This window comes from Dipodomys merriami, unplaced genomic scaffold, assembly GCF_024711535.1.
Source record: "Dipodomys merriami isolate MVZ:Mamm:240054 unplaced genomic scaffold, mDipMer1.0.p SCAF_79, whole genome shotgun sequence".
In the NCBI taxonomy this organism is placed as follows: domain Eukaryota; kingdom Metazoa; phylum Chordata; class Mammalia; order Rodentia; family Heteromyidae; genus Dipodomys; species Dipodomys merriami.
This window is the reverse complement of record NW_027206390.1, coordinates 4,247,411-4,261,405: the sequence shown is the minus strand read 5'-3', so window position 1 is coordinate 4,261,405 and position 13,995 is coordinate 4,247,411.

The window sequence follows — 13,995 nt, the reverse complement described above, 5'->3', positions numbered from 1 at the left end:
CTTGCTAGCTATGTCATTTGCCCTGCAGAAGCTCTGCAACCTTATGCAATCCCATTTGTCCAACCTTTCTTTGATTTGTTGTGGATCCGGGTCTCTATTCAGAAAATTTCGGCCTGAGCCAAGGAGACCTAGGGTTTCTCCTATTCCATCCTGTAATATTTTCAGAGTGTCTGCTTTGAGTTCAAGGTCTTTGATCCATTTGGAGTTGATTCTGGTGCAGGGTGATATATAAGGATCTAGCTTTAGTTTTCTACATGTAGTTAACCAATTTTGCCAGCACCATTTACTGAAGAGGCTGTCTTTCTTCCATTCTATTGTTTTAGCTTCCTTATCGAAGATTAGATGGCTATAGGTCTGTAGGTTCATTTCTGCCTAACCTTTACTCTTACCCGAAACCTAACCCTAACCCTCAGCCTAACCCTCATCCTAACGCTAACGCTAACCCTAACACTCATATTAACCCTAACCCTCACCCTCACCCTCAACCTCACCCTCAGCCTAACCCTAACCCTAACCCTAATCCATACACGAACCCTAAAACTCCCCCTAAGTCAAAACCTAACCCTAACAAAACCCTCACCCTAATCCTAACCCTATCCCTAACCCCCACCCTAACCCTAAACCTAATACAAAACCTAACCCTGACCCTCATCCTAACCCTTACCCTCACGCTAACCTTAAACTTAACCCTCACCCTAATCCTCATCGTAACCCTAAACCTAACTCTAACCCTCACCCTAACCTTAACCCTAACCCTAAACCTGACCCTCACCTAAACCCTGACCATCACCCTCACCCTCAACCTAACACTCACGTTCACACTAACCCTCACACTCAACTTCACTATAATTCTAACCCTAACCCTAAATCTCACCCTAAACCTAAACCTGATCCTAATGCTTACCATAACCCTCACCCTCACCGTAACCCTAAACCTAACTCTAACCCTCACACTAAACCTAACCTTAACCCTAAAGCTATCCCTAATCCTCACCATCACCCAAACCCTCACTCTAACCCTTACCCACAGCCTAACCCTCACAGTAACACTAACTCTCATTCTAACCTTCATACTAACACTAAGCCTAACCCTCACCCTAACGCTTACCCTCACCCGAACCCTAACGCTAACCCTCAGCCTAAACCTCATCCTAACCCTAACCCTAACCCTCACCCTAACTATAACACTAACCCTAACCCTTACACTCACATTAATCCTAACGCTCACCGTCAACCTCACCCTCAACCTAACCCAAACTCTAACCCTAATCCAAAACCCTCACCCTCACCCTAAACATCACCCAAACATTAACCCTCACGTTAACCCTGACTCTAACCCTAACCCTCACCCTTACCGTCACCCCAACATTTACCCTCACCCTAACACTAACCCTAAACTTTTCCCTCACCCTGACACTCACCCTCAGCCTAACCCTAACCCTAACATTATTCCTAATCCTAACTCTCAACCTCACACTAACCCTAACCCTAAACCTCACCCTCACCCTCACCCTAACCCTAACCATAACCCTCATCCTAACACTAACCTTCACCCTCACCCTCACCCTAACCCTAAGCCTAACCCTAACTCTCACCCTAACCCTAAAGCTAAACCTAATGGTAACCCTAAAACTCACCCTCACCCTATCCCTCACCCTAACCCTTACCATCACCCTAACCTTAACCCTAACCCTCACAATAAACCTAACACTCACCCTTACACTAAGCCTACCCTTCCGCCTAACACTCACCCTAAACCTAACCCTAAACCTAATCCTCACCCTATACTTAAACTTAACCTCTACCGTCACCCTAACCCTAACCCTAACACTTACCCACACCCTAACCTTCACCCTAACCCTAACCCTAAACCTCACCCTCACCCTAACCCTCACCCTAACCCTTTTCTTCACACTAACCCTAATCCTAACCCTCACCCTAACCCTCACCCTAAAACTAATCCTCAGCCGATCCCTAACCCTAACCCTAACCCTCAACCTAACCCTTACCCTCACCCTAAACCTAAAACTCACCCTCACTCTAAACCTCACCCTAACCCTTACCCTCACCCTTACCCGCAATCTAAACCTAACCCTATAACTAGGGCTCACCCTAACCCTCACCCTCATCATAACCCTAACCCTAAACCTAACCCTCACCCTCACCCTAAACCTCACCCTCACCCAAACCCTCACCCTAACCCTTTCCCTCACACTAACCCATTCCCTAACCCTAACCCTAACCCTAATTCTCAACAGAACACTCACCCTCACCCTAACCCTCACCCTCACACTAAACATCAGCCTAACCCTAACCCTCACCGTAAGCCTAACCCTAAACCTCACCCTAACTCTAACCCTCCCCGTAAACCTAAACCACACCCTAACCCTATCCCGAACCCTCACCTTCACCCTCACTCTCACCCTAACCCTAACCCTAACCCTCATCCTAACACTAAACTTCAACCTCACCCTCACCCTAATCCTAAACTTAACCCCAACACACACCCTCGTTACTAAACCTCACCCTAACCCTAACCATAACCCTTACCTAAATGAAAACCTAACCCTCACCCTCACCCTCAACCTAATCCTCAACCTCACCCTAGCCCTCACCCTAAAACTAACCCTCACCCTAAGCCTAAACTTAACACTCACCCTCATTCTAACCCTCACCCTAAAACAAACCCTAACACTCATCCTAACCCTAACTCTAAACCTAATGCTAACCCTAAACCTCACACTCACCCTAAACTTCACCCTCACCCTTACCTTAACCTAACCCTAACCCTAACCCTCACACTAAACCCAACCCTCACCCTCACCCTAACCCTTACCCTCAGCCTAAACCACACAGTAAACCTAACTCTAATACTCACACTATCCTTAACCTTAATGCAAAACCTCACTCTAACCCTCACCCTAACCCTAACCCTAATGCTAACCGTAAACCTCACCCTCACCCTAACACTCACCCTAACACTAACCCTCACCCTAAACCTAAACCTCACCCTCACCCTAACCCTCACCCTAACACTTACCCACACCCTCACCCTCACCCTAACCCTAACCCTAAACGTAACCTTCACACTAACACTCACTCTAACCCTAACCCTCACCCTCAGCCTAACCCTCACCCTCACCATTACCCTCACCCTAAACCTTACCCTAACCCTAAACCTAACCCTCACTCTAACCCTAACCCTAATCCTCAGCCTAAACCTTATGCTAATCCTAAATCTAAACTTAACCCTCATCCTAACTCTAAACCTAACCCTAACCCTCACACTAACCCTAAACCTAACCCTCAGCCTAACCCTCATTCTAACCCTAATCCTAACCCTCACCCTCACCTTAACTCGAAACCTAAACCTAACAATCACCCCCACCCTCATACAAACCGAACACTATCCCTAACCCTCACCCTAACCCTAAACTTCACCCTATACCTCACCCTCACCCTCACCCTAACCCTAACGATAACCCTCACCCTAAACGTCACCCTAACCCTAACACTAACCCTAACCCTCATCCTCAAACTAAACCTCACCCTAAACCTGACCCTCACCATAACCTTGACCCTAAGCCTAAACTTAATCCTGACCCTAACCCTAACCTTAACCCACACACTAACCCTCACTCTCACCCGAACCCTCACTCTCACCCTAACACTAACCCTGACCCTAAACCTAATCCTAATCCTAAACCTAACCATCACCCTCAAACTCACCCTAACCCTAACTCTAACCCTAACTCTCAAGCTAAACCTAAACCTAACCCTCAACCTAACCCTAACCTTCACACTCACCATAAAACTCACCCTAAACATAACATTAACCCTCTCCCTAACAATCATCCAAACCATAACTCTAACCCTAACCATGAACCAAACCCTAACACTACCCCTCACCCTCACCGTCACACTAACCCTAAACCTAATGCTAAACCTCACCCTTACCCTAATCCTCAGCCACACCCTAACCCGAACTCGAACCCAAACCCGAACCCTCACCCGAAACCTCATCCTCAGCCTAACCCTCACCCTCAACCTAAACATCACCCAAACCCTAAACTTCACCTTAACCCAGACTCTAACCCTAACCCTCACACTTACCCTCACCCTAACACTTACCCTTACACTCAACCTAACCCTAACCTTTTCCCTCACCCTGAACCTCACCCTCAGCCTAACCCTAACCCTAACACTATTCCTAATCCTAACTCTCACCCTCACACTAACCCTAACGCTAAACCTCACCCTCACCCTTACCCTAACCCTAACCCTAACCCTCATCCTAACACTAAGCTTCACTCTCAACCTCACCCTAACCCTAAACCTAACCCTAACTCTCATCCTAACCCTAAAGCTAAACCTAATGCTAACACTAAACCTCACCCTCACCCTAACCCTCAACTTAACCCTTACCGTCACCCTAACCTTAAGCCTAAACCTCACAATAAACCTAACCCTCACCCTAACCCTAAAACTAAACATAAACTTCACCCTAACCCTCACCCTAATCCTAAACCTCACCCTAAGCCTAAACCTCACCCTAAACTTTACCCTCAACCTAACCCAAACCCTAACCCTAAACCTAACACTCAAACAAACCCTAACCCTAACCCTAACCCTCACCCTCAATCTCCCCTTCCTCCTCAGCCTTACCCTAACCCTCACCCTAATCCTAACCCGAACCCTCAACCCCACCCTCACCCTAACCCTAACCCTAACGCTAACCCTCACCCTAACCCTCACCCTCACCCTAACCCTAGCAATAACCCTAACCCTAACATAATCCTAAACCTAAAATTCTCCCTAACCCAAATCCCAAGCCTAACCCTCACCATCACCCTCATTCTAACACTCACCCTCACCCTGACCCTCAGCATCACACTAACCCTCACACTAACCAGAAGCCTCATCCTAATCCTAAACCTAACCGTCACCCTCAATTTCACCCTCATCCTCAGCCTAACCCTAACCCTAACCCTAATCCTAACACTAACCCTTAGCCTCACCCTCACCCTCACACTAACCCTCAACCTCACCCTAAACATCACCCTAACCATAACAATCAACCTAACCCTAAGGCTAACACTAAACCTCAGCATCACCCTAACCCTCACCCTAACCCTTACCCTCACACAAACCCTACACCTAACCCTATCCCGACACCTCACTCTGACTCTCACCGTAACCCTAACCCTCAACCACACCCTAAGCCGAACCCTTACCCGAACCCTCATCCTCACACTAACACTCACCCTCACCCTAACCCTCACCTTCACAATAAACATCACCCTAACCCTAGCTCTCACCCTAACCCTAACCCTAAACCTCACCCTAACCCTAATCATCAACTAACCCTAACCCTCAACCTCACCCTAACCCTAACGCTCATCCTAACTCTAACCCTGACTCTAAAACTAACCCTCACCCTCACCCTAACCCTCACCCTCACCCTAACCCTAATGCTAACCCTAACCCTCACCCTCACCATAACCCTCACCATAACCCTTACTGTCAACCTAACCATAGCGCTCACCTCACCCTAACCCTCACCCTAATAATTATCCACACCCTAACTCTCACCCTAATCCTAAACCTAACCCTCACCCTAACCCTCACCCTAACACTAACCATAAACCTAACCCTATCCCTCACGCTAACCCTAACCCTAACCCTTCCCCTCACCATCACCCTAAACCTCACCCTGACCTTTAAACTCAACCTAACCCAAACCCTAACCCTAAACCTAACAATCATACTAACTCTAACCCTAAGCCTCACCCTAACCCTTACACTAAGCCTAAATATAACCCTAACCCTTACCCTAAACCTAATCCTAACCCTAACCCTCACACTAACCCTAACCCTAACCCTCAGCCTCACCCTCATCCTAACCCTAATCCTAATGCTCACCCTCAACCTAACCCTAAAATTAACCCTAACCCTAACCCTCACCCTATGCCTAACACTCACCCTTACCCTAACCCTCACCCTAACCAATACCCTCACCCTAACCCTATCCCTAACTCTAAACCTAACTCTAACTCTCACCTGAACACTCAACCTCAACCTAACCCTCACCCTCACACTAAACATCACCCCAAACCTAACCCTCAACCTCAACCTAAACCTAACCCTCACCCTAAATCTAACCCTCACCCTAAAGCTAAACATATCCCTAATGCTAATGTAACACCTCACCCTCACCCTAACCCTCACCCTTACTTTATCCTCAACTAACCCTAAACCTAACCCACACAATAACGCTAATCCTTACGCTATGCCTCACCCTAACCCTAACCCTCAACCTCACCCTAAATCTAATGCTAACCCTAACCCTCACCCTCACCCTAACATCACCCTAACTCCTAACCTCACCCTAACCTGCAAACTAACCCTAACCCTAAACCTACCGCTCACCCTAACCCTCATCCTAACCATAAACCTAACCCTAACCTTAATGCTCACCCTTACGCTGAGCTTAACCCTCACCCTTTCACTCACCCTAACCATTAGCCTCACACTAACCCTATCCCTAACCCTAATCCTAACCCTAACTCTCACCAGAACACTCAACCTCATCCTAACCCTCACCCTGACACTAAACATCACCCTAAACCTAAACCTAACCCTAAACTTCGCCCTAACCCTAACCCTCACCGTAATCCTAACACTAAAATTCTCCCTCACCCTTACCCTAACACTCTCCTTAACCCTTACCGTCACCCTAACCCTAACACTCTCCCTCACACTAACCCTCACCCTAACCCTTACACTGACCCTAATCCTAAACCTAACCCTCATCCTAACCCTAAACCTAACTCTAACCCTCACCTTCCCCATCACCCTCAGCCTAACCCTAATCCTAACCCTAAAAACCCTCACCCTCAACCTCACCCTAACCCTAAACCTAACCCTAACACACACCCTCATCCTCACCCTAACCCTAACTCTATCCCTAACCCTCACCCTAAACCTAACCCTCACCCTATACCTCACCCACACCCTAACCCTCACCCTAACCCTCACCCTCACCCTAAAACTCAGCCTAACCCTTACCATCACACTCACCCTAACCCTCACCCTCACCCTAACACTCACCCTAACCCTTACCATCACCCTAACCCTCACCCTAACCCTTACCCACACCCTAACCCTCACCTTAACCCTAAACCTAAACATAAAACTAAACCTCACCCTCACCCTCACTCTAACCCTAACCCCAACCCTCACGCTCACCCTCACCCTAACCCTAACACTCACCCTCACCCTAACCCTCACCCTAACCTTTACACTCCACCTAACCCAAACACTAACCCTAAAACTAACACTCACACTAACCCTAACCCTAAATTGCACCCTAACCATTATACTAACCCTAAACCTAACCCTAAACCTCACCCTAACCCGAACCCGAACCCTAACCCTCACCCTCACCATAACTCTAATGCTAACTCTAACCCTCACCTTCACCTTAACCCTCCACCTAACACCCACCCTCACCCTAACCCTAACCCTCACCCTCAACCTAAACCTCACCCTAATCATAACCGTAACCATAACCCTAACGCTCAACCTAACCCTAAACCTCACCCTCACCATAACACTCACCCTAACCCTTACCCTCACACTAAACATATCCCTTACCCTAACCCTAAGCCTAACTCATCAGAACACTCACCCTCATCCTAACCCTCACCCGGACACTAAACATAACCCTAACCCTAACCCTAACCCTCACCCTAAGGCTAACCCTAACCCTCACCCTAACACTAACCCTCACTTTAATCCTAAACTTCACACAAACCCTAACCCTAACCCTCACCCTCACACTCACCCTCACCCTAACCCTAACCCTAAACCTCATCCTAACACTAACCTTCACCCTCACCCTCAGCATAACCCTAACACTCATCCTAACCCTAACGCTAAACCTAATGCTAACCCTAAACCTCACCCTCACCCTCACCCTAACCCTTACCATCACCCTAATCCTAACCCTAAACCTCTCACAAAACCTAACCCTCACCCTGAACTTAAGCCTACCCCTCCGCCTAACGCTCACCCTAAAACTAACCCTAAACCTACTCCTCACCCTATCCTTAACCTTTACAAAAACCCTCACCCTAACCCTCACCCTCACCCTAACCTTAATGCTAACCCTAACCCTCACCCTCACCCTAACCCTCATCCTAAACTTTACCCTCACCCTAACCCTTAACCTAACCCTACACTTAACCCTCAAACTAACACTAAACCTAACCCTCAGCCTAACCCTTATGCTAACCCTAAATCTAACAATAACCCTCACCCTAACCATAAACCTAACCCTAAACCTAACACTCCCACTAACCCTAACCCTAACACTCACACTAACCCTAACTCTAACCCGCAGCCTAACCCTCATCCTCACCCTAACACTCACCCTAAACCTAAACCTCACCCTCATCCTAACTCTCACCCTAACACTGACCCACACCCTCACACTCGCCCTAACCCTAACCCTAAACTTAACCTTCACCCTAACGCTCACTCTAACCCTAACCCTCACCCTCACCCTAACCCTCACCCTAACCCTCACCCTAACACTTACACACACCCTCAACCTCACCCTAACCCTAACCCTAAACCTAACCCTCAGTCTAACCCTCAGTCTAACCCTAATCCTAACCCTCAACCTCACCCTCACCGTAACTCTAAACCTAAATCTAACACTCCCGCTCACCCTCACCCTAAACTAACACTTTCCCCAACCCTCACCCTAATCCTAAACCTCACCCTATACCTCACCCTCACGCTCACCCTAACCCTAACCCTAACTATAACCCTCACCCTAAACGTCACCCTAACCCTAACACTAACCCTAACCCTCATCCTCACACTAAACCTCACGCTAACCCTTAGCCTCACCACAACCTTGATCCTAAGACTAAACCTAATCCTAACCCTAACCCTAACCATCACCCATACACTAACCCTCAGTCTCAACCGAAACCTCACTCTCACACTAAAACTCACGCTGAAACTAACCCTAATCCTAATCCTAAACCTAACCCTCACCCTCAAACTCACCCTAAACCTAACTCTAACCCTAACCCTCACCCTCACCCTCACCCTAACCCTCAACCAAACCCTAACCCTCACACACACCCTAAACCTCACACTAACCCTAACATTATCCCTCTCCCTAAAAATTATCCAAACCCTAACCCTAACCCTAAACCTCAACCAAACCCTAACCCTACCCCTCACCCTCACTGTCACACTAACCCTAAACCTAATGCTAACCCTCACCCTAACCCTAACCCTCAGCCACACCCTAACCCGAACCTGAACCCGATCCCGAACCCTCACCCGAAACCTCATCCTCACCCTCACCCTCACCCTAAACATCTCCTAAACCCTAACCCTCACCTTAAACCTGACTTTAACCCTAACCCTCACCCTTACCCTCACCCTCACCTAACCCTAATCTTTTCCCTCACCCTGACCCTCAGCCTCAGCCTAACCCAAACCCTAACACTATTCCTAATCCTAACTCTCACCCTCACACTAACCCTAACCCTAAACCTCACCCTCACCCTCACCCTAACCCTAACCATAACCCTCATCCTAACATTAACCTTCACCCTCACCCTCACCCTAACACTAAGCCTAACCCTAACTCTCATCTAACCCTAAAGCTAAACCAAATGCTAACCCTAAAACTCACCCTCACCCTATCCCTCACCCTAACCCTTGCCATCATCCTAAACTCAACCCTATCCGTCACACTAAACCTAACCCTCACCCCAACCCTAAGCCTACCCTTCCGCCTAACATTCACCCTAAACCTAACCCTAAACCTAATCCTCACCCTATACTTAAACTTAAACCAAACCGTCACCCTAACCCTCACCCTCACCCTAACCTTAATGCTAACCCTAAACCTCAACCTAACCCTAACACTCACACTAACCCTAAACATAACCTGCAGCCTAACCCTCATCCTAACCCTAACCCTAACCCTACCCCTAACCCTCACACTCACCCTAAACCTCACACTAACCCTAAACCTACCCCTCTCCCTGACCCTCACCCTAACTGTTACGCTAACACTAACCCTCAACTGAACCCTAAAACTACCCCTCACCCTCACCCTCACACTAAGCCTAAACCTAATGATAACCCTCACCCTAACCCTAATCCTCACCCACACCCTAACCCGAAACCTCACCTGAACCCACAGTCACACCCAAATTCTCATCCTCACACTAAACCTCACCCTCACCCTAAACATCACCCTAACCCTAACCCTCCCCTAACCCTAACCCTAACCCTAACTTTCACCCGAACCCTCACCCTCACCATAACCCTTACCCTCACCATAACCCTAACCATAACCATAACCATAATCCTCACACTAACCTTAACCCTCACCCTAACCATAATCCTAACCCTATCCTTCACCCTCACCCTGACCCTCACCTCAGCCTACCCTAACACTAACCCTATTCCTAATCCTAAGTATCACCCACACCCTCACCCTAACCATCACCCTAAAACTAACCCTCACCCTCACCCTAACCCTAACCCTCATGCTAAACCTAACCTCAGCTTAATCGTCACCCTCACCCTAACACTTACAGAAACGAAACCCTCACCCTCACCCAAAGCCTCACACTCACCCTAGTCCTCACCCTAACCCTAACACTCACCCTCAACCTCCCCTTCCCCCTCAGCCTTACCCTAACCCTAACCATATTCCTAACCCTAACCCTCAACCTCACCATCACCCTAACACTAAACCTAACCCTAATGCTAAACCTAACCCTCAATCTTACCCTAACCCTAACCCTAACCCTAACAATAACCCTAACCCTAAACCTAAACCTAAAACTCATCCTAACCCTAATCCTAACCCTAACCCTCACCCTCACCTTAGGCCTCATTCAAATCCTCACCCTCACCCTGACCCTCACCATCACACTAACCCTCACACGAAACCTAACCCTCACCCTAACCCTAACCCTAAACCTATCCCTCACCATCACCCTCACCCTAAACCTAACCCTAACCCTGAACCTAAACCAAATCCTCACCCTCACCCAAACCCTCACACTGACCCTAGCCCTCACCCTAACCCTAAACCTAATCCTAACCCTCACCCTCAACCTCATCTTCCCCCTCAGCCTTACCCAAACCCTAACCCTAATCCTAACCCTAACCCTCAACCCCACCCTCACTGTAACCCTAAACCTAATCCTAATGCAAAACCTCACCCTCACTCTCACCCTAACCCTAACCGTGAACCTAACAATAACCCTAACCCTAACCCTTACCGTAAAACTCACCCTAACCCTAATCCTAACCATAACATTCACCCTCATCTTCAGCTTCATTCTAACCCTCACTTTCACCCTGACCCTCACCATCACACTAACACTCACACTAACCCTAACCCTCACCCTAACCCTAACCCTAAACTTAACCCTCACCATCACCCTCACCGTAAAGCTAACCCTAACCCTAACCCTAAACCTCACCCTAAGCTTAACCCTCAACCTAACCCTAACCCTCACACTGACCCTCACACTAAACCTTACCATAACCCTAACCATCACCCTAACACTTAACCTGACCCTAACCCTCACCCTAAACCTAAACCTGACCCTAAACCTAAGCCTCACCCTCACCCTAAACATAACCCTCATCCTAACCTTAAATCTAAAACTAATGCTAACCCTAAACCTCACCCTCACCCTAACCCTTACCCTCACCCTAACCCTAACCCTAACCCTCACACTAAACCTAAACCTCACCCTAACCCTAACCCTAATTCTCACACTAAACCTAACCCTCACCCTAAACCTAACCCTGCTCCTCACCCTAACCCTCACCCTCTGCCTATCCCTAACCCTAATACTCATCCTATCCCTAACATTAACCCTAACCCTTACCCTCACCCTAACCCTAATGCTAACACTAACCTTCCCCCTCCCCCTATTCCTCTCCCTCACCCTAACCCTCACTCTAACACTTACCCACACCCTAACCCTCACCCTAACCCTAAACCTAAACCTAACCTTTACCCTAACCCTAACCCTCAGCCTAACCCTCAATCTAACCCTAACCCTAACCCTAATCCTAACCCTCAAACTAACCCTCACACTAAATGTAAATCTAAACCTAAACCTAACACTCAGCCTCAGCCTCACCCTAACCTAAAACTATCCCTAACCCTCACCCTAACCCTAAACCTGACCCTAAACCTCACCCTTACCCTAACACTAACCCTATCCCTAAACCTCACCCTAACCCTAACAATAACCCTAACCCTCATCCTCACACTAAACATCACCCTAAACCTTACCCTCACCATAACCTTAACCCTAAGCCTAAAACTAATCCTCACCCTAAACCTAACCCTCACCCACACACTAACCCTCACATTCATCCTAACACTCACCCTAACCCTACCCTTAATCCTAATCCTAAACCTAACCCTCACCCTCAAACTCACGCTAACCAAAACTCTCACCCTAACCCTCAATTTCACCCTAATGCTAACCCTAACCCTAACCCTCAACCTAAACCTACCCCTAACACTAACCCTCACACTCACCCTAAACTTCAACCTAAACCTAAAATTACCCCTCCTAACCATCACCCTAACCCTAACCCTAACCATCAACCTAACCCTTACCCTACCCCTCACCCTCACCGTCACACTAACCCTAAACCCAATGCTAACCTTCAGCCTAACCCTAATCCTCACCCACAACCTAACCCGACACCTCACACGAACCCTCACTCTCAACCGAACCCTCATCCTCACCCTAACCCTCACCCTCACCCTAAACATCACCCAAACCCTAACCTTCACCCTAACCCTGACACAATCCCTAACTCTCACCCTTAAACTCACCCTAAAACTTACCCTCACCCTAACCCTAACCCTAACACTAAACTTAAACTTCACCCTCACCCTGACGCTCCCCCTCAGCCTAACCCTAACCCTAAACCTATTACTAATCCTAACTCTCACCCTCACACTCACCCTAAACCTAACCCTAACCCTAAAACTCACCCTCACCCTCACCCTCTCCCTAGCTCTCACCTTTACCCTAAACTTCAGCCTGACACAAACCATCACCCTAACCCTAAACCTCACCCTAACCCTAACCCAAACCCTCACCCTAAACCTAACCTCAGCTTGACCTTCAACCTCCCCTTAATCCTCACCCTAACCCTAACACTTACTTAAACGAAACCCTCACCCTCACCCTCACCCTAAACCTGACCCTCAACCTAGCTCTCACCCTAACCCTAAACCAGACCCTTACCCTCACCCTCAACCTCCCCTTCCCCCTCAGCATTATGCTAACCCTAACCCTAATCCTAACCCTAACCTTCAATCCCACCCTCACCCTAACCCTAACCCTAACGCTAACCCTCACCATCACCCTCACCCTCACCCTAACCCTAAACCTAACAATTAACCTAACCCAAACCCTAACCCTAAAACTCACCCTAACCCTCTCCCTAACCCTCACCCAAACACTTACCCTCACACTAAATCTAACCCTAATCCTCACACTAAACCTAACCCTCACCCTAAACCTAACCCTAATCCTCACCCTATCCCTAACCTTAACCCTAACCCTCACCCTAACTCTCACCCTCATCCTAAACCTAATGCTAACACTAACCTTCAACCTCCCTTTAACCCTCACCCTGACCCTCACACTAAACCTAACCATAACCCTAAACCTCACCCTAACAATTACCCTGACCCTAACCCTCACCCTAAACCTAACCCGAACCCTCACCCTAACCCTAACCCTCATCCTAAACCTAAGCCTCACCCTCACCCTAAACCTCACCCTCTCCCTAAACCTCACCCTTACCCTAAACCTAAACCTAACCTTCACTCTAACCCTCACGCTAAACCTAACCATAAGCCTAACCCTAACCCTCACCTGAACGCTCACCATAACAATAAAC